The sequence below is a fragment of the Schistocerca cancellata genome, chromosome 4 (genome assembly GCF_023864275.1).
Source record: "Schistocerca cancellata isolate TAMUIC-IGC-003103 chromosome 4, iqSchCanc2.1, whole genome shotgun sequence".
In the NCBI taxonomy this organism is placed as follows: Eukaryota; Metazoa; Arthropoda; class Insecta; order Orthoptera; family Acrididae; genus Schistocerca; species Schistocerca cancellata.
The window spans coordinates 516,288,534-516,316,213 of NC_064629.1; the positions used below are offsets into that span (position 1 = coordinate 516,288,534).

At 41.8% G+C, this 27,680-nt stretch overlaps 1 protein-coding gene across 4 annotated transcripts in view; it reads right to left on the reverse strand.

Annotated features, from left to right (window-relative positions):
- The window catches only part of LOC126184525 (uncharacterized), a 922,262-nt gene that overhangs the window by 461,680 nt on the left and 432,902 nt on the right, over positions 1–27,680 (reverse strand). The gene's annotated exons all lie outside the window — the stretch shown is intronic.

Genomic DNA, 27,680 nt, shown 5'->3' on the forward strand with positions numbered 1-27,680 from the left:
GTACATGTAAACTTCTGCTGTATCAATAAAAGATCTTTGTAATAAAGGGAAGATTAGCAATTACAGAGAAACATAAGCAAGGTCTTTGGCAGACAAGATTTACACTTGATTGTTGAGTCGGTTAAAGCTATGAACCCATTGTGTGTAATTCCAATACATACAACAGACATCTTTAATTTTAAAGATGCTGCTGAAACATTGTTGTCACTGGAGGCATGCAAGATCTCAAAATGCAGTACAAAATAAGTATCTCATACTCATCCATCTCAAACAGCTACACACAGCAAGAAAAGCTTTGCATCACCTCGTTTCAGGGAGTTCTGGAACCTGTACAGAAAACTGGAACAGAGGTCAATATAACCATCATTTCCATCCTTTTTATTGCTCATGAAAACCACACATTGCATGTTGTACCTTCAGAGGTAGCGGTCCAGATTGCTGTACACACCAGTACCTCTAATACCCAGTAGCACTTCCTCTTGCGTTGATGCATGCCTGTATTCGTCGTGGCATACTATCAACAAGTTCATCAAGGCACTGTTGATCTAGACTGTCACACTCCTCAACAGAGATTTGGTGTAGATCCCTCAGAGTGGTTGGTGGGTCACGTCATCCATAAACAGCCCTTTTACAATCTATCCCAGGTATGTTTGATAGGGTTCATGTCTGGAGAACATGATGGGCACTCTAGTCAAGCGATGTCGTTATCCGGAAGGAAGTCATTCAAAAGATGTGCACGATGGGGGCGCAAATTGTCGTCCATGAAGATGAATGCCTCACCAATATGCTGCCAATATGGCTGCACTATCGGTCAGAGGATAGCATTCAGGCACTGTACAGCCGTCAACAGCACCTTCCATGAACACCAGCGGCGTACGTCGACCCCACAAAATGCCACCCCGAAACAGCAGGAAACTTCCACCTTGCTGCACTCGCTGGACAGTGTGTATAAGAAGTTCAGCCTGAATGGGCTGCCTCCAAACACATCCCCAACAATTGTCTGGTTGAAGGCATATGCGACACTCATTGATGAAGGGAATGTTATGCCAATCCTGAGCAGTCCATTTGGAATGTTGTTGGGCCAATCTGTATAGTGTCGTGGTTGCAAAGATGGACCTCACCACAGACGTCGGGAGTGAAGTTGCGCATAATGCAGCCTATTGCACACAGTTTGAGTCGTAACATGACGTTCTGTGGCTGCACAAAAAGCATTATTCAACATGGTGGCGTCGCTGCCAGGTTTCCTCCGAACCATAATCCATAGGTAGCCGTTATCCATTGTAGTAGTAGTCCTTGGGCAGCCGAGTGAGGCATGTCATTGACAGTTCCTGTCTGTCTGTATTTCCTCCATGTTCAAACAACATCACTTTAGTTCACTCTGAGACACCTGGACACTTCCCTTGTTGAGAGCCCTTCCTGGCACAAAGTAACAATGTGGACGCGATCAAACCGCAGTATTGACCGTCTAGGCATGGTTGAACTACAGACAACACGAGCCATGTACCTCCTTCCTGGTGGAATGACTGGAACTGATCAGCCGTCGGACCCCCCTCAGTATAGTAGGCGCTGCTCATGCATGGTTGTTTACATCTTTGGGCAGGATTCGTGACATCTCTGAGCAATCATAGGGACAGTGTCTCTGATACAATATCCACTGTCAACATCTATCTTCAGGAGTTCTGGAAACTGGGGCGATGCAAAACTCTTTTTGATGTGTGTATTAAAACTCTTGCTCTAAAACAGAATAATGGAAAAACGTCAATGTATCAAAAGAGGAAAGACGATGGCTGATGTCTGCGATGCTATACATCATCTGAAAGATCCATCATGTTTATCAGTTGAAAAAAAAAAAAAAAACTGTTGAAAATGTTGCCATTTTTCCTCGACAGCACAGGGAGTTTTACAGTAATCTTTGTAACATCTGATACCAAGAATGGAGTTATCCAAGAAACAGAAATCAACACTGAAGCATTTTTCTTTGAAATTAATTTTGTTATTCTCTTGTAAAAAAAATGGAAAGATATGAGAAATGGTCTTTGTTGACTACAGTTCTACAAGTTAAAACATCACTGCTGTATTTCTATACTTAGACTATCAGAAATAAAATGTAGTGCTCAAGTATAAGTGGCACTTTAAATGAACACTCCCTTATTGTCACTCAAAACCAGCCAATTCCCTGATATGGCACCTAGAATGTTCTTAATAAATTATTTATTTTGTCTCATTTTTTGCAGTGGTGAGGTGAGCAGCAGAATTCCCTGGTAACAGAATATTTTCTCATTTTCTGGATACAAATAAGTTATGTACAAAAAGAAATACATTGTTTTTTAATTCTCCTGAGAAATGTGAGATTTGACACTTAGAATGTTTGACATAAGTTGACGATTCATGTATAGAATATTGCAATATGATCTAACATACCAAAAATATTTTTGTGATGAGGTAAACCTATTCAGAAAATTATTACACTTAAGGAGATATATGAGCTGACTGATACCAAACTCCAACAGGTGCAACTTTTAATGCCAACAGAAACACTTAAAAATAGTTAACAGTACTTCTATATTTCAGAACCAGACATTTGTCAACTGTAAGCTGGCCACTCGGCTCCCCAGTCCTGAACTTACAGAAGTCAGGAGGCTCAGCCGGCAGTAATTTCTTTTTGGTTGTAGACAACATTACCAACTTGACAGTACTTTGTGAGGTAGCTACTGTCATCTGCTTAGTTACTGTTTTGTACTTCATTCTGTTTTATATTGCTTCCTTTCGTTGTGGTAAGTATACATAATTGTTGTAGTTATGATGTTTATTGAGCATAATAATATGTAAGATGATTTCTGTTTTGATAATGAACAACTTTTAAGCAATTTTTATCTCTATGCATGATTTCTGCTTTTGCTGAACCATGAAGCCAGTTTAAGATGCCTGCACTGAGAGAGGCAGGTGTGACTTGTACTCCCCCCACCCTCCTACACAGTTCACCAACCTGTGGCAGTATTTGTGGAAGCTGGGCTTGCTTTCTCCCACTCCCTTCTTAGTCCAGTCAAATGGTATTCAGAAAGGTCAACTGAAAGTTCAGTAGAAGTTTATTTTACAAGCTTTCTGTCTGTTTTTCAAGGTGCTAAATCCGAATTTTTAGTTTCACAAAAATTTCAACCCTGAAATGGGTCAAAACCATGATAAAATGGGACTTACTTTGTATATTTAGCTCGGAACTCAAAAACAATGCAATTTTTGGTGACATTGACTATTTACGAAAATAAAGAGGGTAAAATTTGCCACAGCATAGGTCTCAGTGATGTTTTTGGTCAGACCCACCATACGATGTGTAGCATGTACTAATGTCAGTGCCATTTCAAAGCTGAGGTGATAGGCAATCTCAGGACCTTTACCACCACACATTTGTATAATTTTTTGCACATCCATTGCAAAATTCCATCTTGCAGCAATGTCACAATGTTATTGCAGTGGGTGGTAGTTGATACTTGCTGTACTGGAGGGGTAAGATGTTTGTAAGATGGCAATAACCTTTCCCTTCTGTTGGGGGACACCCGCTGCAGCAAGTTGTTTGGTACAGTGGGCAGTCATTTTCAGATATCTGTGAAAGCTATGTTTCCTTCATTCAACTGAAGTACAATTCGAGATCTGTTGTAGTGTTTGATGATAACACTGACAAGCTGAGCATCAGCACCAAGGACAACACGTGAGCAAGAAGGTCCCACTGCAACAACTCTACAGAAATAATCTTCAACAAAACGATGGTAATAACTGCTACTCAGGAGAAACTCTTCTCCAATGCAAAGAACAAGGGCCACTTAATATCAGTGTTAATGGTCACATTGGCAAAAGAAAGTACAGCTTCGAAGCAAGCCGTGGAAGATGCTGATACCTTGATTATCAACACAGTGCTATCTTTGGCTCCCACACATCCAACTATCGTAGTAATTGAGGAAGACATGGGACTTCTTGCATTCTAACAGGCCTCAATCAACAAAATAATGTACTACAGGAAAACCTACACAGTTTTACACTCCTCAGGGAATTGGCCACCCCTTTCGAGAGAATATCCTGTTTTTCCATGCAGTCAGTGGCTGTGACACTAGTTCTGCTCTTTAGAATCAAAACAAAGTGAGATGCAACATTAAATTGAAGAAAAACACTTAATTTCAACAGGACATACAAATATTTACAGATCCAAATGCAGACAAAGAGGCCGTAGTGGTGTGTGGTAAACGATTCATCGAGTCCTACAGTGGTGTGAGCAGAGGGTCTATGAACCACCTCAGATAGAGAATCTACGTCAAACCAACGTTCAAAACAACTGCCAACATTGCTTCTCTGCTACCAACTGAGGATTCTACGAGTGTACCACCAAGTGCAACAATGGCTGGACAAAAATAAAAATTCAAAGGAAAAGGGTTGAACAAGCTCAAACTCCCCTGGTTCCAATCACTATGCTCCAGTCACCAGCATCTGACATTCTGACCTGTATTGCATGCAAATACAAAACAGAGTGTCATGGCTGCCCTTGTAGCTGCTCAAAAACAGGCCTCCACTGCTTGAAGCTGTGCACCAACTGCAATACAGTTCACGAGAATGTCAGCCAAGTCAATTTGTAAGACTTAGAAGAAGCTGTGTTGGAAGTACAGGAGGAAGCATGTGTAATCTAATGACCTCATTATTGTAACAAACTCTGCACACTGGTTTCAATTCTAATTATTTACCAACTATCTGGTATGAAATGAAAGTAGTCATTATTATCTTACTTAGGTGTACCACACCCAAACATATTCTCTCTTTGCTGACCAATCAAGTAGAGATGAATGTAGGGGTGCATGACATGCAAAGCAGATGAAACTTCTTTGAAATTTCCTTAAAATTATATCACAGATAGAATATTATTATTATTATTATTATTATTATTATTATTATTATTATTATTTAATTACCAAATAAGGCATAATTATTATGTAATTTACATAAGTTGCTTGAACACCTTTTAATTGTAGGAGTGATGAAAGCTTTCATTTTGCTGTTTGAAAGATCATCATAGTGTACTGAGGGATGAGTTGGGTTTTGGAGGAGACACCCAAACTTACATCAACTTCAATGTGCACTAAATGTCATACAGTTGGTCTGATCAGAAAAGTCATTATGATCTTTTTGTGGGAAATTTTATCCTCTTTATTTCCATAAATAGTTAACTTTGCCACAAATTGTGTCGCTTCCAAATTATAATCTAAAAACCACCAAAAAAGTCCCATATTTATGGTTTCTTCTATTTTTTAACCATTTTCAGGCTGAAATTTTGGTGGGACTTGAAAAATTCAGATTCAGCACCCTCGAACACATACAGAAAGCTTGTCAAAAAAGTTCTACAAAGCTACGCTTTCCACTAAAAAATCACAATTTCACTGGAATAACTAGAACCTCTGCCCATCACCCAAATTGCAGTTAACACAATGTAGGGTCTCGAGAAGTTACCACCCTTCCCTTCCATATCATCTTATTCAACCTCACCCAAAAAAATTCTTTTGTCTTTCCAGGGGGATGAACCTCTGGTTATGGAAGCTATGGTTCCTGCTATATATTTTTATTAACTTCAATCAGGTCTGCTGGGAGTTGCTGCTCCTGAAGGTAATCATTAACCAAAAACAAAATTTCATTAAAAATATTACCATCATCTATGTATCAGGTTGAGAAATTTTCATCTTGCCCTCCTGTATTGCACCAGTTAATAGTATCACAGTAAAAGAAAAAAAAAACACCTCTTAAATTGTTTCATGCATCCTGGTTTGATTTGTCACTTCTGTGATACTTAGTTGTTTCTGCTCAGGATTATGAAGTATTTCAAAGAACATAATGCAATCACAAACACTTTACCCATGAAGCATATGTAATGGTTTAAATTTGAGTGTATAGGTGTGACTTTACTGTAGGTCTACCCCTTTTGATATGAATAACCAGCAGAAATACGAAGTACTGGTGACAGCTGTCAACATTGAACAAGAGGAAGCACTGATTCTGAAAAACTCAGTTTTCCCCTTTCTCAATAATTTACTGTGAATTATGGATGAATGTCCATAGGCAGATTCCATATTTCTAGATTTCCACAAACAATCTGACCCGGTTCCCACTGCAGACTGTTAACAAAGGTATGAGCATATGGAATAGGTTTCCACATATGTGAGTGGTTTGAAGGCTTTGTAAGTAACAGCACTCAATATGATGTCCTCAATGGCGAATGTTCATCAGAGACTTGGGTATCATCAGCAAAGCCCCAGGAAAGTGTGATAGCATTGCTATTATTTTCTGTATACATAAATGATCTGGTGGACAGGACAGGCAACCATCTGCGATTGTTTGCTGATGATGCTGTAGTGTATGAGAAGGTGTCACTGGTGAGTGGCTATAGGAGAATACAAGTTGACTTGGACACAATTTGTAGTTGATGCGATGAATGGCACCTAGCAATAAAATGTAGAAAAATTAAAGTTAATATGGATGAGTAGGTAAAACAAACCCATTATGTCTGAATACAGCATTAGTAGTGTCCTGCCTGACATAGTCACACAGCTTAAATATCAAGCTGCAACGTCACAAAGTGGTATGAAATGGAATGAGCATGTGAGAACTGTGGTAGGGAAGATGAATGGTCAACTTCATTTTATTGGAAGAATTTTGGGGAAGTATGGTTCATTTATAAAAGAGACCATGTATAGGATGCTAGCGCTGTGGTGTCACCGCAAGGCACCACACTTGCTAGGTTATAGGCTCCAAATTGGCCGCGGTCTGTCAGTATACATCGGACCCGCGAGTCGTCACTGTCGGTGCTAGCAGACCAAGCACCGCCACTTGGCTGGTCTTACGAGACAAGGTAGCGCACTGGCCAGTTCTACAGCCAACTTTAATAGGAATGGTTCACCTGTTATAGCTTCACAGATCTCATTTGCAAAGATGCTAGTTAGCATAGCCTTCAGCTAAGTCAGTAGCTACGGCCTAGCCAGGTGCCACATACAGCTTCAGCATTGACAACTGATCTATATGTGTGAAGTAAATTAAAGAAAGACCTGCTTAGTTAAACACTGTCAGCCATTAATTTCGGCCCATGAACAGATGCAAGCATTAGCTGCCATGATACAGTGTGACAATGCTGACATGTTTATGATGCACCATCACCCTGCCCAGCCAAGTAAGCAATGAATCCATATGGAGAAATCACAGGGCATGCAAAGCCTGGGACAGAATCACCATTCCATAGAAGAGTTCACTAATGCAAAATTAAAATCTTGTGGTTTCTGTGGAATTAATTAAACAAGACAGTTGTTTCTTTTGACATGCAAACTGTAATTATTGTAACAACAAAGGGCACAAAGCAGTAGTTCATTCCAGCGATATTTAGGAGAACCAATTCTCTCCAGCTCCAACTTTAGCAAACTACCTGGACAACATCACTGTCTCAGGAAAAACTCTAGATGCAGTGTCACATAATTCAGAATCAAGTGCATCTTCTTCCAGTGTGAAGTGCAATACTTAGGGCACATCTTGCCAAAACACAGCATCAGGCCAATGTCAAAACATATATAATCAACTAACAATTTTCTTCCTCCTAAAGACATCAAACAAGTATGTGCCACATTAACACACACAAACTATCAGGGAAGTTTAAAAAAATTAAAACAAAGTTTGTTACATGCCAAATGTCTTAGAAGGTATGACCCAAACAAAATGTTGACAATCACAGCAGATGCATCAGAATACATTATCGGTGCCATTTTCTTGCATCGAGAGCATGGCTTTCCCATCAAAAACACTGACAGTGGCTCAGAGAAGTTAGTCACACTGAGGAGGCTCTTGTGATTATTTTTACAGATAAAAAGTTTCATGACTAAACACACATAGGAAGAAACAACCAATCTTGGTTGCAGTGTTAAAATTTTTTATTATTTCCCAATGATGTGTTTCACCTTTATTTAAGTATCTTTGGACTGGCCGATATTTGGTAGTGATGAGTACATAGGGTGTCAGACATAAAATATTCCATCAGGAAAATGCCCCTTGTCAAGGCTTTAACAGCACAATGCAATGCCTTTATTATGCCATGTGGTGTAAATGCAAAACCAAACAGGATCAGGCCTACAGTTAAGCTTTTACACAGTAAACATGTCGAAGGTGTAGTGGATATTCTGTAGTTGTAAATTCACTTTCCTTATGGATCACAAGCCTTGGTGGCTATATTGGATCGAATAATAGTACCTATTCACAAAACTCTGAATGATTGCACCACTGAGTGCTACCTCTGTGAAATTACAACCACAAAATAATTTTCAGGTCAGTAGCTGAAGAAACAAAAGCAGCTTTGCTTTCAGGACAGACAATAGGATATGACAAAATATTTGATTCTTCTGCAAATGTATGTTTTTCTTTAGATTTAATCAGTCAAGACACTGTTGAAAACTTCCCACTGAATTCTAATTTAATTGCACGGATTCTGGAAAAGGACCTAGTTTTATTAAAAGTAAAACAGTACTTTCAGATGTAGTGGCATTTCAATATTAAGTTAATTTATCAACTTGAAATTAACTCACACTGACCTATCAGAACTGCAGTTTACAAAAGTGTCATTCTGGTTCATTCACAATCATATGTGAATTCGTGATGTCTGTTCTTTTGGCATTCATATAACTGATGTGCCTCAATGGGCTATGAATCCATAACCAGCAGTTCAGATGCACATTTATCTTCAATCTCCAGCAGCAATCTAAAATTAGCAAGCATGGAGAACATGGACGGGGAGGGCAGAGTAGTGGTGGGACTAAGAGGGGCATGCCGAGATAGTCTATACACTTGTGATTAACATTGTATCTGGGTGGTCCAGTGGTTAATGCAACTGCCGAGCAAGTATGAGATCCAAGGTCTGAGTCCCAGCCAGCACAAAATTTCACTCATTGCCACTGATTCACATGAAGTCGCAATGCAGCTGATATCATCAGTTCCTTCCCTTTGCTTTGCTTCACTTTCCTTTCTATCATGCCCCCCCCCCTCCCCCCTCTAGCTTCAATTTACGTAATATCATTCACAATCAGGAACAACGAAAGTGGGTATTGCACAGGTGCTAAAATTCAAAGTACTTCAAATGCTACATCACTGCCGTTGGGGGCACAGCATGTGCCCAACCCATTACCAGTGCGTACTGCTACTGGAAAAATATAGATAAAGACATAGACATGATGCTGGCTAAATGCCACTTATGTCAAAAATACCAGTCAGCTCTCCCTCGACAAAATTTATTGTGACTACAAACATCTGAGCCCTGGTCATGTCATGTCTAAACACTGATTTTGCACGACCATTTTTAGGAAACTGTTGGATAATCATCACCAATGCATTTTCCAAATTTCCATACGTGGTTCAACTGTAACTGATTATGTACATCAAAAGGTCTGAGGCTTTGTCAAGTACCTTCTCCACTAAAGGATTACCGAAAGCAATTCTCACAGACTATGGCACTCAGTTTTCACACCAGGAGTTAAAACTTTTTTTGTAAAAGAAATGGTATTTCACACTTCAAAACTACACCATTTATTCCTGAAGCCAATGGACTTTCAGAAAAATTTGTATGAACTTTTGAGTCTCACATGACTGGTTGTTTAGCAATGCAGTAATGACAATGCCTTATTGATTTTTCTCTCTCAGTACAGGGCCACTCCACATGATGCAATATCTCCAGTTGAGAAACTATACGAGAGTCCAAATTGCACTTTAATGTCAACTTTAAAGTCACTCATGCATCCACAGCCTAATCTCGAATACCAATCAAGACAGTATTTTTAAAGTAAATTATTCATACCCATTACCATGTACGAGCACAGCAACAAAAATTAGGGAACAGGCAATGCTGTACAGCAACTCAGTAATGCCACGTTTCCAATGTAATGGAAACATCGTCATGTCAAAACATACCATAAGAGCCAGAAAATGCCATAACATGCTCATGCACATATAAGCGGAACTCTTAGGCTGTTCTTTCAGTTTTTAGAATCAGGAAACTTCTACGTAGCCAGTCATATGGGCGATCTACAGATGCAGCCAGCAGCTGCTCCTGAATTCATCTCCAGCAGCAGGGACATGCTGCAGACTACCAGTGACAACCAGATGGATGGGGACATGGTACCTCAGATGTGGTTTTCCCAGGTGTCACAGGCAAATGCTGGAAGGAGCATTTACATATCACCAAGTGAGGAAGCATGAAACTAATAAAGCCAGTTTCACCAGTTTCCTCTCCCAAGGGGAGTAATGCTGTGCATGCAGCCATACAGTACACAACAACAGCACCAGGCAGTGCCACTAAGCATGCTCTCTTCATACCTGGTGCCGCAAAGTATCAAGCAGTCACTGTCTAGATGACAATCATAATCTGAAACCTGTTTTTGCTTCCATCAGGAAATCTTCAAGGTGTCAGATCCACCCACCTACCAATAGTTCCATCAGCCCCCAAAGGGAACACTGAAACCTGGAACTACTATTTTGTTTTCACCAACAATATCACACATTGCAAGATTACTCCACTGGTCAAGGATAAATGTGAGTACACCATCGTACTCAGTCAGTTCCTGCAGTTCCATATTTATGTATCCACTTGTGCTTCATTAGTTCTTCCATGCTAAAGTTCCAGCAAACATTGATCAGCTATTGTCACCCTAATAGCAAGACACTATTTACGAGTGATCAGTGGAGTCTGTCAAATTCAGATTTGAGATTGCACTTAATATATGTCTTAGATAGCAGTCCAGCAGAACTATGTAAGTTAGATACTTAACTTTCAATGTGTTAGGTTAGTTGGAGCATGTATGCAGTTAGAGATTACACGGTGTGACCACACACACTGCAAAAAATGCAAGCTGGCTACTTTGTACAGCAACAAATATTCTATGGTTGAGGTTCATTTTCTACTTCTATGTATATTAGGTGCTAGACTTTCTTTAGAGAATAGAACAAGCGAGTCACTGAATGCTCCCTCTTTACTTGCAAGTGTTCAACAATGAAGATAAAAAAAAGAGGCATAGAATAAACCTATTGAGAACTGTACTTACAAAGAGAGAGGATTAAAAAATTAAATTATATGTCACAGCATAAAACTGTGAGAAATGAAAATATGTACTCCACAAATTATTTTTATCTTATAAGCCTAGTTCCAACATTATAAAAAATCTAGAGGCAGTTGTCACATTAAAACTATTCTAATTGAGTTCATTTGTAAAATCCAAGAGAATACAAGTTAGGAGGAGAAACTATACATAAGAAATGCTTCAGTGCTTTATAAATTAGAAATAAGAGAGTGGATCCCAACAGCACAGTTTTGCCTACTAAGATGAACTACCTATTTGGTTCACTGCCATATTGTATGTGAACATTCCCCATACCCCAAAGACCTCAGACAGTAAATTGCTAAATTCAGCAAACTTCCAGTCTGGCATTGGAAATCTTCATGCTCACTGAATATGTATTATCTTGTATTACCTTACTAGGTGGTCACCGTTATCAGATTGTATTCTGGGTCTGAATACATAACTCAGTAGCATAAGTAAAAAATGTGTACATGTCAGAGATTAACAACAAATATTAATTATGACCAAAGCCAACTGGCAGTCAATATGAAACACACTCCATAAGTCAAATTTTTACACCTAGCAACATTACAACAGAAAACTGTAGCTACTATATAAGTGCTGGGCCCCACACATCAGAACTTAATAAACATGCACAGAGGTCTGTCACTTCCAACAAGAACATAAAGCATCCAAATTAAGATACAAATGAAAGAGTAGGATAACAATAAAAATCATCTGAACCACAACACAAAACAAAAAGCCAAAATTGGTGTAGAGAGAGCAGAGTTTGTGTAAAAGGGCATAGACAAAATATAGATCAGAACTATGATGTGATAAGGAGCTATTGTTAAGAATGGGGTAGTAGAAACCTGTGGAGAAATGATGGAAGAGAGTGACAACAATATCAGTAATAAAAACAAAGAGGGAATGACAGCAGAGGTAAGAAAGTATGACAGAAGGGACATCAGGAATGAAGTCTGAGAAGAGACAAATATAATCAAAGGCAAGAAAGACATACAACAGGTTTATAAAAAACAATCATAATTATAATAAAGTAATAAATTCAAATATCTTGGGGAGGTTATAAGTTGGGATTCAAACTAGAAACTAAACTGAAACAAGCACAACACATCACCTGGCCAACATACAAGAAGAAATGTGTCTCAATAAATGCAAAACTCAGACACTACCACTTTACTATTAAACCTGAAGCAACCTATGCTAGTGAAACACTGTTCACGATGAACACCAAATCAACCACAGACAAACTACCGAAGGCAGACAGAAGAATCCTTAGAACAATTATAAACAAAAAATACCAAGTAGAGTGACAGTGGCAACTATTACCTAACGAAGTTGTATACCAAGAAACTGAGTCAATAACTGACACAATGCGAAAAAGGAGGGTTGCTTTTTTTTCTACCACATTTCCAGACTACCAGAAACCAGGCTACTGAAACAACTCTTCACCTACTTCTCCTTATGTAAGACCAAGAACAACTGGTTTAAGGAAGTTCAAGAGGATTTAGACAAGTTAGGCTTGACAATGCAACAAATTGATGGCAGAGAAGAGAAGAAGATATTGAAACACGGTGACATGAGATTTAAACTAAAGACACTTACATGCAAAAAAATACACCATAACTGATTAAGAAAGGGCAGTCAGGTCGGAAAGGATGAAGTTTTGGGAGCAGAAGAGGAAAGCCAAATCTACAACTAGTATTAATACTTAAATGTATATGGAATGAATAAAGTGCTCCAATGTGGGTGTAAAATATGTAAATAATAATAAAATAAAGTATGCAAAAATGTTTAGTTACAGGTCATCTCTGTAAACTATGGCTTTCCTGCATCAGGTTATTATGATGTGTTATACCATCAGCAACAAGAAAGTCAATGGACATTTTACTTTTTGTATGTTAGAAGTTTTATGATCTTATCCAGTCTTATTTTTTTGGAGGTTTCTTGTTTCTTCTCACCAAATGGGTGTGAGAATAAAAGTGAGGGTCAGGTCCAAGCATATCTTCAACCTTTATTTATCTTTGAAGAAGAACCACTGTAAACATTATTTTTGAAGAAGAAACATTAAGTTTTACCAGCCTGTTGACCATACAGACTATATACACATTACTACATAGCTCAATCACTCCAACCTGAAAGGGGAGATATTTTGTGAGAAACTGATGATTCCAACAGGGAAGTGGTGAGGGAAAGGATATGTAAAGGGCAGTGGAAGGTGACTAACACACCTTGGTGCCAACAAGGCTAGTAGAGGGCAACCACTCAGAGAAGAATGAAGATCACATACTTATAGACCGAACCAAAGTATGGGAAGCAGAGTGGAACAGTGAGGAGTAAGAATTGGACTTAAGATGAAGGAAATAGGATGTGACAAGGTGGTTGTGAGACAGGGACTATAAGAGAGTGAGGCCATGGGGCACAAAGGATTGAAAGATAAGGTGGAGAGAGTGGGCCCACCTGTGCAGCCCATGAAAACTGTGTGTGTGGTGGTGGTGGTGTGTGTGTGTGTGTGGGGGGGGGGGGGGGGGGGGGGGGGGGGGGAAGGGTTGTCCAAGAAGCACGAGTTATTTGTGAAGCAGTAGTAACAGATGAATTAACATATGTCACAGCTTTCACACACAGCCATGTCTCTGAGGTGTAGTACATCCAAATAACAGGACTGAATAAGATAATATTTTCTGGGTGGATGTGTGGGACACTTCTTGCATTTCTATCTTTTACACATGTAGTACTACTGCGGCAAGGGGTTGGTGGCAGGAGTGGAATAATGATTGACTAAAATATTTTGTAGGTTGGTTGGGATAATGGAATACCACCTCGACAGATGTGGAAAGATTTTGTGAAGTAATACACACAACTGATTATCAAGCAATATATTTTCTTCTAGGCTGTTGTTTATTAATGACATGTATGAAGTTCCTGGAAGCTTCTCTGAATGACTAACATCAGCTGTACAAAAATCACATTTAATTGAAGGTATATTCAAATAAATTTACAACTGGCCTTGACCAGACCACCCTAAGCCTCATTACATACTTGATACTTTCACAACAACAAGTGTGTTCAGCATGACAGTATTCTATTTCATGTTGTGACATGCATCATTGTTTCAGGCAATCCATCCAGCATCTGAAGTAACATAAACCACACAACTGTTATGCACAAAAATAGGTAAAAGGACATGTTCCCCGAAATTTTGCTCTTGAGTGTGTTGTGTACCAACACTGAAATATGCTAGTACTCCATTATGTTGGAACTAGATGTTGCTGTGCTTAGCAAAGAGTAATAATTCAAGTAGTTACATAAGCTACAGTTGTGTGTGTAGGTGGAACTGTGTATTGCAGGTGATGATTGCATGCCATTTGAGGCCACAAGTCCCTGTAAAACTTTTGTTAGTGAGGTCAAACAGCAATTGCAAATGGGCTTTTGTAGTTACATTCCAAATTAAAATAAATGGTATGCATGTAGAAAATATCATGTTAAAGTGCAGAAGGCACCATCATCAACATTTTGTTGAAGAAACTGTGCCACAAATTTCATACAAAATGTAAAACCGACTGATCCGAGTGGCTGTACCAGCAGAAAAAGGCATGTGAGCAAGTTTCACTCCCTACAATACCCTCCAAATCATTACAGGCCCTGTATTCACAGCACACACATTTGCTGAATGTGTTCAAAATGTTCAAATGTGTGTGAAATCTTATGAGACTTAACTGCTAAGGTCATCAGTCCCTAAGCTTACACACTACTTAACCTAAATTATCCTAAGGACAAACAAACACACCCATGCCCAAGGGAGGACTCGAACCTCCGCCGGGACCAGCCACACAGTCCATGACTGCAGTGCCTTATACTGCTCGGCTAATCCCGCGTGGCTGCTGAATGTGAATTAAGAAACATCTCTGTTACCACATCCTTGAAATCCCATTTTCTGACATCACATTTACAACTTCCGACATGCTAAACATGACCCTATTTCTTGAAAATGGCAATGAGATAAAGCAAAATAATTGTGATGTAGATGTCTCCTCAATGGTCTCATTGGCAGCTTCTCCACTGTTCCCACCTTATGAAACATACAATCAGGGTTCCCCTCAAGACAATGCGCCACCCTCCTAGATGTTCACCTACATCTCTCCAATGGCTTCATCTGCACCTCTGTCTATGTTAAACCCAACAGTACCTGCATTTTGATGGTTTTCATCCTTTACAAAACCAGAAAATCTCTCTCACTCAGCCTTGCCACCCATAGATGGCATACCTGCAGTGACAAGAACTCTCTTGCCCAGTATTCTTTAAGTCTCGTGAGGGTCTTCACAGACAGGCACTACCACCCAAACCTAGTCAGATAAGACATTTTTTGTGTCATATTCTCACAAATCCCTAACCCTCCCACCACCCCCAACAACCAGTTGCCAAACAGTGCCCACCCCATCACCCATTATCATCCTGGACTGGAAAAACTGAGCTATATCCTTCACCAGGGCTTTGATTATCTACCATCACCTCCTGGTATAAGTGACATCATATATCCATGATCGCTGCCACCCCTCCTAAAGTGGTACTCCCTCATTCACTCGACCTAAACAACAACATATTCCATCCCTATGCCACTCCTAATCCAAATCCCTTGCCACATGGAGCATACCCCATGGAAGACAAAGGTGCAATACCTGCCCAATCCACCATCCCAGCACTTCCTACTCAACTGCAGTCACAGGTTCAGCCTACCCCATCAGAGGCAGGGCCACCTGTGAAAGCAGCCATGTGGTATACTACCTCTGCTGCAATCATTGCTTTCGGCTGCTTCACAATCTATGTCATTTGGATCATTCTTTCCATCACCAGCTTTTCTGAGCTATGGAAATGTTACACAAATCAATGAGAATCAAATAGTAAAGTTACATCAAAATAAAGTTTCTTAACTGTTAGTAAAATCGTATATGCTACAACAAGCATATTGTCAGGTAGTGGTATCTGTGGCATGACTGTAGCTTGCAGTTTTTATTGGGTCACATAAATGTGTAAAATTTCAGACAGAGTTAAGGACAACATTTATAATTAAAAAAAGACAATACCCAGCCAATCCAATCTTCCAGCCAATGAATGCTACTGATTTTCTCTTAATCAATTTTTAGATTTTATATTGATCAACAAACTTATTTGTAGCTTACATTACTGCTCTATTTGACTTTCTAAGGAGCACAACTGCTGCTGTTCCCAAAAAATAGAGATTTGCTTTTTCTTCATTAGGTCTTTAGGATGACATCTTGGATATTCGGGAGTCCAGCCGGATGTTCGCATCATTCTCGCATGATATTTCAACAGCGTGCCTCGCTGTCTTCTTCAGGTGCTACCTGAGACTGGTCCTTGGGTCGATCGAGTCCAGTATTTATGCCTGGGAGGAGCTGGGCGTTCCCTAATCGATCTGCGCCGGGTCGAGTGTTCCATCTGTGGTCCGTGCTCGCCAGACTCTGCTTCAATGGACCCCTCCAGTCGCAGATGATCCGACTAACGTCGGCGCCCGTTCTGGCCATCCTCAACGGATGTGGTTATCATCTGAGGTGCATCAGACCTGGTCAGAGATGTTGGGTACTCTATCTCCTGACTGTTACTATGATTTCCACTTCTGTTTCGTGCTGGGCGCTCCCTAATCAGTCCGCACCGCGTCGTGTGTTCCCTCTGAGGTCCGCGCTCGCCAGACGCGGCTACATTGTCCCTCTCTGGTCGCTGGTGTTCCCTCCGCCGTCCAGGGCCCGGCCACACCAAGCCACCAAAATCCAACATTTCAGGTGATGAAAGGGTGGCACTGAGGCGTCTCCGGGAGGATGCCAGCATTGTGGTGTTGCCCACAGACAAGGGGAACTCCACAGTCATCCTAAAGAAAACAGAATATGACAGAAAGGTGCAACAACTTCTGGAGGATCCTGCATACAGGTCAATAGCAAGCGACCCTACAGAGAAAGTGGACAAAAAGACCAGGGCTCTGTTGAAGGAGACGGGCCTGCCTGAACAAGTCATCAAGAAGCTGCGTCCCAAAGCGCCAGCACCACCTAGACTTTATGGACTCCCCAAGGTTCATAAGGATGGGGTTCCACTGCGACCTATCGTCAGCAATATTGGTGCAGCAACTCACCCTACTGTGAAATACCTGAAGATGATGTTGACACCACATGTGGGTAAATGTACACATCACATCCGGAACTCAGAGGATTTCCTGCAACGACTGGGCCAGCAACACATCACAGACACAGACATTATGGTTAGTTTCGATGTGGTGTCTCTCTTCACACGGGTACCACTGAAGGAGTCACTTGAGCTTATTGGATAGAAGTTCGATGGGGCTCTCCTTGATCTATTCAGGCACGTACTCACCTCGACGTACTTCCTATATGGGGGTCAATTTTATGAACAAACAGAAGGGGTGGCTATGGGCAGCCCTCTATCACCAGTGGTGGCCAACCTATTTATGGAAAGGTTTGAAGAGGAGGCACTCTCTTCAGCCACATATCAGCCCAAGTGCTTTTTTTGGTATGTGGATGATACCTTTGTCATCTGGCCCCATGTTAGAGAGAAGTTAGATGAGTTCCTGCTACATCTGAACTCTTGCCATCCGAACATTCAGTTCACAATGGAAATGGAGAAGGATGGACTACTTCCGTTCTTGGATGTTCTGGTGAAGAGAAAGGCAGATGGCACATTTGGACACAGTGTGTACCACAAACTTACTCACACTGACTTATACCTACAAGCCAGCAGTTGCCACCATCCGGCACACAAGAATGGAGTGCTCAAAACACTGGTCCACAGAGCACGAACTCTGTCAGATACTGATACTCTGGCCACAGAAATAGAACACTTACAATCAGTGTTCAGCAGGAATGGGTACTCCTCTAGAGGGATCCAGAAGGCACTTCAACCTGGTAACCAGCCAAAGGATCAAGAAGAAGAACCAGAAGAGGCAAAGAAGATGGCATACCTGCCATATGCCGGACCTATCTCTGCCAAGATCAGCAGGATTCTCCAGAAATATGACATCAAGAGCATATTTTGCCCACCCACCAAAATTGGGGCTATGCTGGGGAATGTAAAAGATGACCTGGGGCTACGCAAGCCAGGTATTTACAACATACCATGCCAGTGTGGGATGTCATACATTGGTCAGACCACCAGAACTGTGAACATCAGGTGTAAAGAACACCAGAGACATACCAGACTCAGGCAGGCAACTAAATCAGCCATAGTAGAGCATTGTCTGGAACTTGGTCATTCAATGGATTACAATGACACCAAGATTGTGACACAGACCTCAAGATTTTGGGACAGTGTCATTAAAGAAGCCATTGAGATTAAGGTCACAGACAATCTAATCAACAGTGACTCGGGATACCAAATCAGCACTGCCTGGAATCCAGCGCTTGAGCTTGTGAAAACTCAACGCAGGACACTCAGGGATTCTACAAGAAATAGAAGTGGAGACCGAGAGAACAGCCGTGAGACAAGGTGTCTGACATTGGAGACCAGATCTGACACACCCCAGATCATGAACTCGACTTCAGAAGACGGCCAGGCCGGGCGCGGACGGCGGAGGGAACACCAGCGACCAGAGAGGGACAATGTAGCCGCGTCTGGCGGGCGCGGACCTCAGAGGGAACACACGACGCGGCGCAGACCGATTAGGGAGCACCCAGCACGAAACAGAAGTGGAAATCATAGTAACAGTCAGGGGAGAGAGTACCCAACATCTCAGATCAGGTCTGACACACCTCAGATGATAACCACATTCGTTGAGGACGGCCAGAACGGACGCCGACGGTAGTCGGAACATCTGCGACTGGAGGGGTCCATTGAAGCCGAGTCTGGCGGGCGCGGACCACAGATGGAACACTCGACCCGGTGCGGACTGATTAGGGAGCGCCCAGCTCCTCCCAGGCATAAATACTGGACTCGATCGACCCAAGGACCAGTCTCAGGTAGCACCTGAAGAAGACAGCGAGGCATGCTGTTGAAATATCGTGCGAGAATGACGCGAACATCCAGCTGGATTCCTGAATATCCAAGAGGTCAACAGATCGCTGGGAAAGCATGAAGAATTACATCAGAGGTCTTTAGGATATTTGAATATTTCATTTGTTTGCCCATCCCATGTAGCTCGTAACAAACAATTCAATTCCATTAAATTTAAGATTTTAACTTACTCTGACTCTTTTTGAATTGAAGAAATTATGGCAGGATCTTCCTGCTTGTACTAACAGTATAGTTACATTTGAATTAACTGTAGAGGGGCCTGAATTTTCGATTATTTTCCTTACACTTGTGTACTTGCAAACACTTTCAAGAACTGTGGATGCTGGCAAGCATAATGTGTAGCTCCTTAATGTAGACAACCTTGATGAAGACCTGTGAAGGGCAAGATTATGTATACCGTATCAGTGATGAGGACTGTAGAAGGCAAGGTGAAATCCAATGCAGGCACATTTCCTATTTCTACCAAAGAGTGCCACACAACACAATTAGTTCTCTCTTTATGATGGACTTAGTACCATTAGCTGTGTCATATTTACTGCTTGCAAGACAGAAGAGCAAAATCAGCTGCCTGGTGCTAAGGAAATCTGCACCATATCCTTCCCACATTGCTAACTGAAAATGGATAACGAAAACATTTTACAACCGATATTCATAACCACTACAGTAACTACAATAACAAAGTTACTCCAACCACAGATGTGAAAATGCTTCTGGTCATGAAACATTTCATGCCATGTGTGTTGTTTCCTCTAGTTACCTCAATAAACATACTGTGGAAAATGTTATGTGATTTGAAATAATCATTTCATTTGCTGCACAAAAAGATAAAAGATATGTATATGATGATCTGGTTGAAAAATAACTGTTGAACCTACTAACAAAACAACAATATTTTGAGAAGAAAAAGAGCACAAGCAGCATTGTGGGATTAGGGACAAGGGACACTTACCCAGACACTTATCTGAATGGAACTCGAGAGTTTCAAATGAGAAGGGAATAGGGTTGAATAAAATTCAGAGAGAAAGATCAACTGGCTGCCATGTTATCCACTGCTAATGGTTTCATCTGGATGTGCTATAGAGGGACATGGGTTCAACAGACCACTCTCACAACAGTTGTCAGCTTTCTTGACCTCTGAGTTGCTACCTCTCACTCATGTAGCTCCTCAATTGGCATCACAAGGTTGGGTGCAACCTGTTCCAGGCTTTCCACCAAAGAAAAGCTCTTGCAGTATTGGGAATCAAACCACATCCTCTGCCTAGCAGCAGTCTGGCCACTGAGTTACAGAGGTGGACCAGGAGGAAAATGAGGAATTTTTAATCCTGACAACCACCCACCACTACCTGCTTCAGCCCTGTGACAGGCACCTCTTATCCTAAAACAACTATTGCAGTTTGTCAGTGTAGTCAAAACACCTGTTCAATGAACTACTATAAAGAAATATCTATACCTACCAACCACTAAACCACATCCAGAGGCAAACTATAACACAGTTACATCACATTTGCACAGCACAACATAGTGATTTCAACAACTGTGGCACTATTCATGCTACTTTGACAGTCCGCCCCCCCCCCCCCCCCCCTCCATTTAATTATGGAAGCATAAAATGTTCCTCCAGCACATGCCATCATCCCAGCTATTAATATCCACCATTCCCTGTACATTACTTGTGTCTACTCCCCTTCCACCTTCCTGTGTGTTCTCCTGCAATGTCTGCAGCTAGTGGTCGTGCGGTAGCGTTCTCGCTTCCCACGCCAGAGTTCCCGGGTTCGATTCCCGTCGGGGTCAGGGATTTTCTCTGCCTCATGATGACTGGGTGTTGTGTGATGTCCTTAGGTTAGTTAGGTTTAAGTAGTTCTAAGTCCTAGGGGACTGATGACCATGGATGTTAAGTCCCAAAGTGCTCAGAGCCATTTGAACCATTTGAATCTCCTGCAACTATCTTGCCCTATTGTATTATTGCCTTAACAGCCCTTCACTCTCTCAATAAGAGAGAGAGAGAGAGAGAGAGAGAGAGAGAGAGAGAGAGAGAGAGTGAGTGTGTGTGTGTGTGTGTGTGTGTGTGTGTGTAGAGAGTGAGCGAGTGAGCGAGTGAGCGAGTGAGCGAGCGAGCGAGCGAGCGAGCGAGTGAGTGAGCGAGTGAGCGAGCGAGCATGAGCGCATGCGCGTGAGCGTGAGCATGTGCGCGCCACTGCACCTTTTTGTCAGGAACATCCACTACCTCCATTCTCCTTCAAGAGCCAACCGTATTTCTACTACAAAATTCAACTCACATCTGATTAGAGAAGGATGGGGAAGGAAATCTGCCATGGCCTTTCAAAGGCATCAACCCAGCATTTGACTGAAGCAATTTAGGGAAATCACAGAAAACATAAATCAGGAGCACCGGATGCAGTTTTAAATCATCATCCTTCCAAATGCGAGACCAGTGTGCTAACCACGATGCTACCCTGCTTGGTAAGTTCATAAAGTAACCAACCTTGATCAGCTTAGTAAACAGACATCTTTACTATAAGAGCACAGGCTTTTGCAGTCTGAGTCGAAATGTGTGTGTCGGCATCACATGTGATAAAACTATTAACGTGCCATTTGTGCTATTACCTAATGGCTGCAATGCATAATCATTAATCAGTTTATATGTTTGGCCACTGTAATTGATTGAATGGCACTGGCGTTCTCCTTGTTGTCAAATAAAGTGAAGATATTGTCTTGCCACAAGTTTTGGAGAGCATTTCTTTCTACTGAGGCTTTATTGAACTTCATGGATGGAGCCTGAGAAAGAATGCAGCAGGTGACTAGCTTAATCTATTTTGCACCATTGCTTAAAAACTTTGGTATCACCTGATCTACTTCACTAATGACACCTGTTACAGTAGCAGCCCTTCTCTAACACCAAACATGGTACATCATCCTTAATCTTTTCCCTGAGATTCAACATGGTCTTTTGTCATGGTGTATCTTCTTATGGTATTTATCCTTTGAGCTGATCATACTTTGCAGTCTGAGGAACCTTTGATAGTTGTTTCATCCAGTCAGTTAGTACTGTGTGTACTGTGTCATGATCCTGCTGAGTGATTCTAAAAGACCCGAAGTTCAGTTCCTGTCATGTATTATGTATCCTCTTTCTCACCAGGGATTCCCCCTTACCTATCTTTTATTTTAGCTGCAGCCACAGAATCTATGTATAAATTTAGCATCTTGATACACAAGATCTCTCTCTCTCTCTCTCTCTCTCTCTCTCTCTCTCTCTCTCTCTCTCACTCACACACACACACACACACACACACACACACACACACACACACACACACACACTTTTTCTCACGTCATTGCCATGTGATAAAGTATTTCTTTCAATCATCATTTTTTTCCTACTATTCCTGTTCACAACATTGAAGTCTGTTACACACACACACACACACACACACACACACACACTTTTTCTCACGTCATTGCCATGTGATAAAGTATTTCTTTCAATCATCATTTTTTTCCTACTATTCCTGTTCACAACATTGAAGTCTGTTTTCATTTATCTTCTGTTCTTCAGTTTTGCTTCTTCCCTTCTACCTGCACTTCATTTGCCTACATCTGCATCAATACTCTGCAAACCACAATGAAATGAATATTATCACTTAATATGGTTTCTTCCCATTCCCTTCACATGGTTTTAGTATATTCTTCTATTCCTCATTTATATCTGGTTCTTGGAACTTTGTAAGCAAGCTTTCTCTGAATACTTCATATCTATCTTCAAGCATCTGCCAGTTCATGGGTCAAACAAACATGTGACCCCTTGTGCTGCCCTGGTTTGTATACATTCAATAGCCCCCACTAGTCCTATTCGGCACACATCCTACACAATTGACCAATATTACGTGGTGGATCACAATAGTGTTTTGTACGCAATATCCTTTGTAGACTGATTGTGCTGTTTTATTGGTATCCAACACTGCAACATTTTTCTGCCACACTCTCGCAACAACAAACTAATCTCTCAGGATCAGTTTTTGCTTATGTGACACACAAAAAGTATTCTTTGAACAAGTGAAGTCTTCTTTGCCATCTTATGTGAACAAATAGCTTCATATCACTCATGAGAGAGTGTAAGCCAGGTGTTATTATCCACAATTCTTGAGACCGATTCTGTATAATGGGAGTAATTTTCAATTACCTGTTTCTGGAAATAGGTTTTCTCCTTTTACAGTATGAGCCTCTCCAAATTTTCAGTATTTATTATGCAGTTTATATTAAGTATGTTACTAATATATTACTACTAATATTACTACTGATATTACTAATAATATATACAATTTGAATAATCTTCAAGTAATTAAGTTTGCAGACAACATCTACATCTACATCTACATCCATACTCCGCAAGCCACCTGACGGTGTGTGGCGGAGGGTACCTTGAGTACCTCTATCGGTTCTCCCTTCTATTCCAGTCTCGTATTGTTCGTGGAAAGAAGGATTGTCGGTATGCCTCTGTGTGGGCTCTAATCTCTCTGATTTTATCCTCATGGTCTCTTCGCGAGATATACGTAGGAGGGAGCAATATACTGCTTGACTCTTCGGTGAAGGTATGTTCTCGAAACTTTGACAAAAGCCCGTACCGAGCTACTGAGTGTCTCTCCTGCAGAGTCTTCCACTGGAGTTTATCTATCATCTCCGTAACGCTTTCGCGATTACTAAATGATCCTGTAACGAAGCGCGCTGCCCTCCTTTGGATCTTCTCTATGTCTTGTATCAACCCTATCTGGTACGGATCCCACACTGCTGAGCAGTATTCAAGCAGTGGGCGAACAAGCGTACTGTAACCTACTTCCTTTGTTTTCAAACTGCATTTCCTTAGGATTCTTCCAATGAATCTCAGTCTGGCATCTGCTTTACCGACAATCAACATTATATGATCATTCCATTTTAAATCACTCCTAATGCGTACTCCCAGATAATTTATGGTATTAACTGCTTCCAGTTGCTGACCTGCTATTTTGTAGCTAAATGATAAGGGATCTATCTTTCTGTGTATTCGCAGCACATTACACTTGTCTACATTGAGATTCAGTTGCCATTCCCTGCACCATGCGTCAATTCGCTGCAGATCCTCCTGCATTTCAGTACAATTTTCCATTGTTACAACCTCTCGATACACCACAGCATCATCTGCAAAAAGCCTCAGTGAACTTCCGATGTCATCCACCAGGTCATTTATGTATATTGTGAATAGCAACGGTCCTATGACACTCCCCTGCGGCACACCTGAAATTACTCTTACTTCGGAAGACTTCTCTCCATTGAGAATAACATGCTGCGTCCTGTTATCTAGGAACTCCTCAATCCAATCACACAATTGGTCTGATAGTCCATATGCTCTTACTTTGTTCAATAAACGACTGTGGGGAACTGTATCGAACACCTTGTGGAAGTCAAGAAACACGGCATCTACCTGTGAACCCGTGTCTATGGCCCTCTGAGTTTCGAAACCCATGCTGATTCCTACAGAGTAGATTTCTAGTCTCCAGAAAAGTCATTATACTCGAACACAATACGTGTTCCAAAATTCTACAACTGATCGACGTTAGAGATATAGGTCTATAGTTCTGCACATCTGTTCGACGTCCCTTCTTGAAAACGGGGATGACCTGTGCCCTTTTCCAATCCTTTGGAACGCTACGCTCTTCTAGAGACCTACGGTACACCGCTGCAAGAAGGGGGGCAAGTTCCTTCGCGTACTCTGTGTAAAATTGAACTGGTATCCCATCAGGTCCAGAGGCCTTTCCTCTTTTGAGCGATTTTAATTGTTTCTCTATCCCTCTGTCGTCTATTTCGATATCTACCATTTTGTCATCTGTGCGACAATCTAGAGAAGGAACTACAGTGCAATCTTCCTCTGTGAAACAACTTTGGAAAAAGACATTTAGTATTTCGGCCTTTAGTCTGTCATCCTCTGTTTCAGTACCATTTTGGTCACAGAGTGTCTGGACATTTTGTTTTGATCCACCTACCGCTTTGACATAAGACCAAAATTTCTTAGGATTTTCTGCCAAGTCAGTACATAGAACTTTACTTTCGAATTCATTGAATGCCTCTCGCATAGCTCTCTTCACACTACATTTCGCTTCGCGTAATTTTTGTTTGTCTACAAGGCTTTGGCTATGTTTATGTTTGCTGTGAAGTTCCCTTTGCTTCCGCAGAAGTTTTCTAACTCGGTTGTTGAACCACGGTGGCTCTTTTCCATCTCTTACGATCTTGCTTGGCACATACTCATCTAACGCATATTGTACGATGGTTTTGAACTTTGTCCACTGATCCTCAACACTATCAGTACTTGAGACAAAACTTTTGTGTTGAGCCAACAGGTACTCTGAAATCTGCTTTTTGTCACTTTTTCTAAACAGAAAAATCTTCCTACCCTTTTTAATATTCCTATTTACGGCTGAAATCATCGATGCCATAACCGCTTTATGATCACTGATTCCCTGTTCTGCGTTAACTTTTTCAAATAGTTCGGGTCTGTTTGTCACCAGAAGGTCTAATATGTTATCGCCACGAGTCGGTTCTCTGTTTAACTGCTCAAGGTAGTTTTCAGATAAAGCACTCAAAAAAATTTCACTGGATTCTTAGTCCCTGCCACCCGTTATGAACGTCTGAGTCTCCCAGTCTATATCCGGCAAATTAAAATCTCCACCCAGAACTATAACATGGTGGGGAAATCTGCTCGAAATATTGTCCAAATTATCCTTCAGGTGCTCAGCCACAACAGCTGCTGAGCCAGGGGGCCTATAGAGACATCCAATTACCATGTCTGAGCCTGCTTTAACCGCGACCTTCACCCAAATCATTTCACATTTCGGATCTCCGTCAATTTCCTTCAATACTATTGCACTTCTTACCGCTATAAACACGCCTCCCCCTTCACTGTTCAGCCTGTCTCTGTGGTATACATTCCAATCTGAGTTTAGGATTTCGTTACTGTTTACGTCTGGTTTCAGCCAACTTTCTGTCCCTAGTACTATATGGGCGTTGTGATCGTTTATTAATGAGAGCAGTTCTGGGACCTTTCTATAGACGCTCCTGCAGTTTACTATTAGCACATTAATATTGTTATTCCCTGTTGCATTTTGCCTACTCCTATCTTGCCGCGTCTCAGGAGGTGTCTTGTCGGGCCTAGGGAGGGGATTCTCTAACCTAAAAAAACCCCATGTGCACTCCACACGTACTCCGCTACCCTTGTAGCCGCTTCCGGCGTGTAGTGCACGCCTGACCTATTCAGGGGGACCCTACATTTCTCCACCCGATAGCGGAGGTCGAGAAATTTGCACCCCAGATCTCTGCAGAATCGTCTGAGCCTCTGGTTTAAGCATTCCACTCGGCTCCAAACCAGAGGACCGCGATCGGTTCTGGGAACGATACTACAAATAGTTAGCTCTGATTCCACCCCACGAGCGAGGCTTTCCGCCTTCACCAATTCCGCCAACCGCCTGTACGAACTGAGGATGACCTCTGAACCCAGACGGCAGGAGTCATTGGTGCCGACATGAGCAACAATTTGCAGTCGGGTGCACCCAGTGCTCTCTATCGCCGCCGGTAGTGCCTCCTCCACATCTCGGATGAGACCCCCCGGCAAGCAGACAGAGTGAACACTGGCCTTCTTCCCCGACCTTCTCGCTATTTTCCTAAGGGGCTCCATCACCCGCCTAACGTTGGAGCTCCCAATAACTAATAAACCCCTCCCCCCGTGTGCCTGCTCGGACCTTGCTGAAGGAGCAGCCACATGTCCCCTCACAGGCAGAGCGGGCGATACCACACGGCCAGCCTCCACATTGACCTTCCGCCTCGTGCGCCGCGAACGCCGCTGAACCCGCCACTCCCCTTGGGGAGAGGGTGGCCCAACCGCGCCCGGTACCCGCGAAGATGTCTCGACAGCAGGGACAGTGAGTGAAGCATGTAACACCTGGGGTGTACCTTGCGACGCACCAGACTCCCCACTGCCGCTACACTCCGAGGCAGCAGCCTGAAGACGGCTGACCGCGGCCATCAACACGCTCATCTGTTCGCGAACAGTGGCCAGCTCCTCCTGCGTCCGTACACAGCAGTCACACATCCTATCCATCCTAAGGAAACAATTTACTGAAGAGAGTTAATCAACCTTTAACTAGACTGCTAATTCACTAAAGGCGGCTGCTTATTCACTAAACTGTGGTTGCTAGCCACTTCTTGTAGAAAACAATGAAAATAGCACTACCTGTCTCTGGACTGTATTGAAAACAAACTCTAGCACTACTGGCACTATGGTTGACTACAGGGACTCTCTCTTACTGTATTCAAAACAAACACGAAATCTATGGAACACTATTAAGAGCACTCGAAAAATAAAGCTTCCTACAAGCAAATACACACGGAAGAAGAAGTGACAAGTAAGAAAAATACAGTTAATACTTAAATTAAGGTAGCTCGCTGCACAGCAGACGTGAAGCAGGCGGCAGTTACGACGACACTGACACTGACTATGGC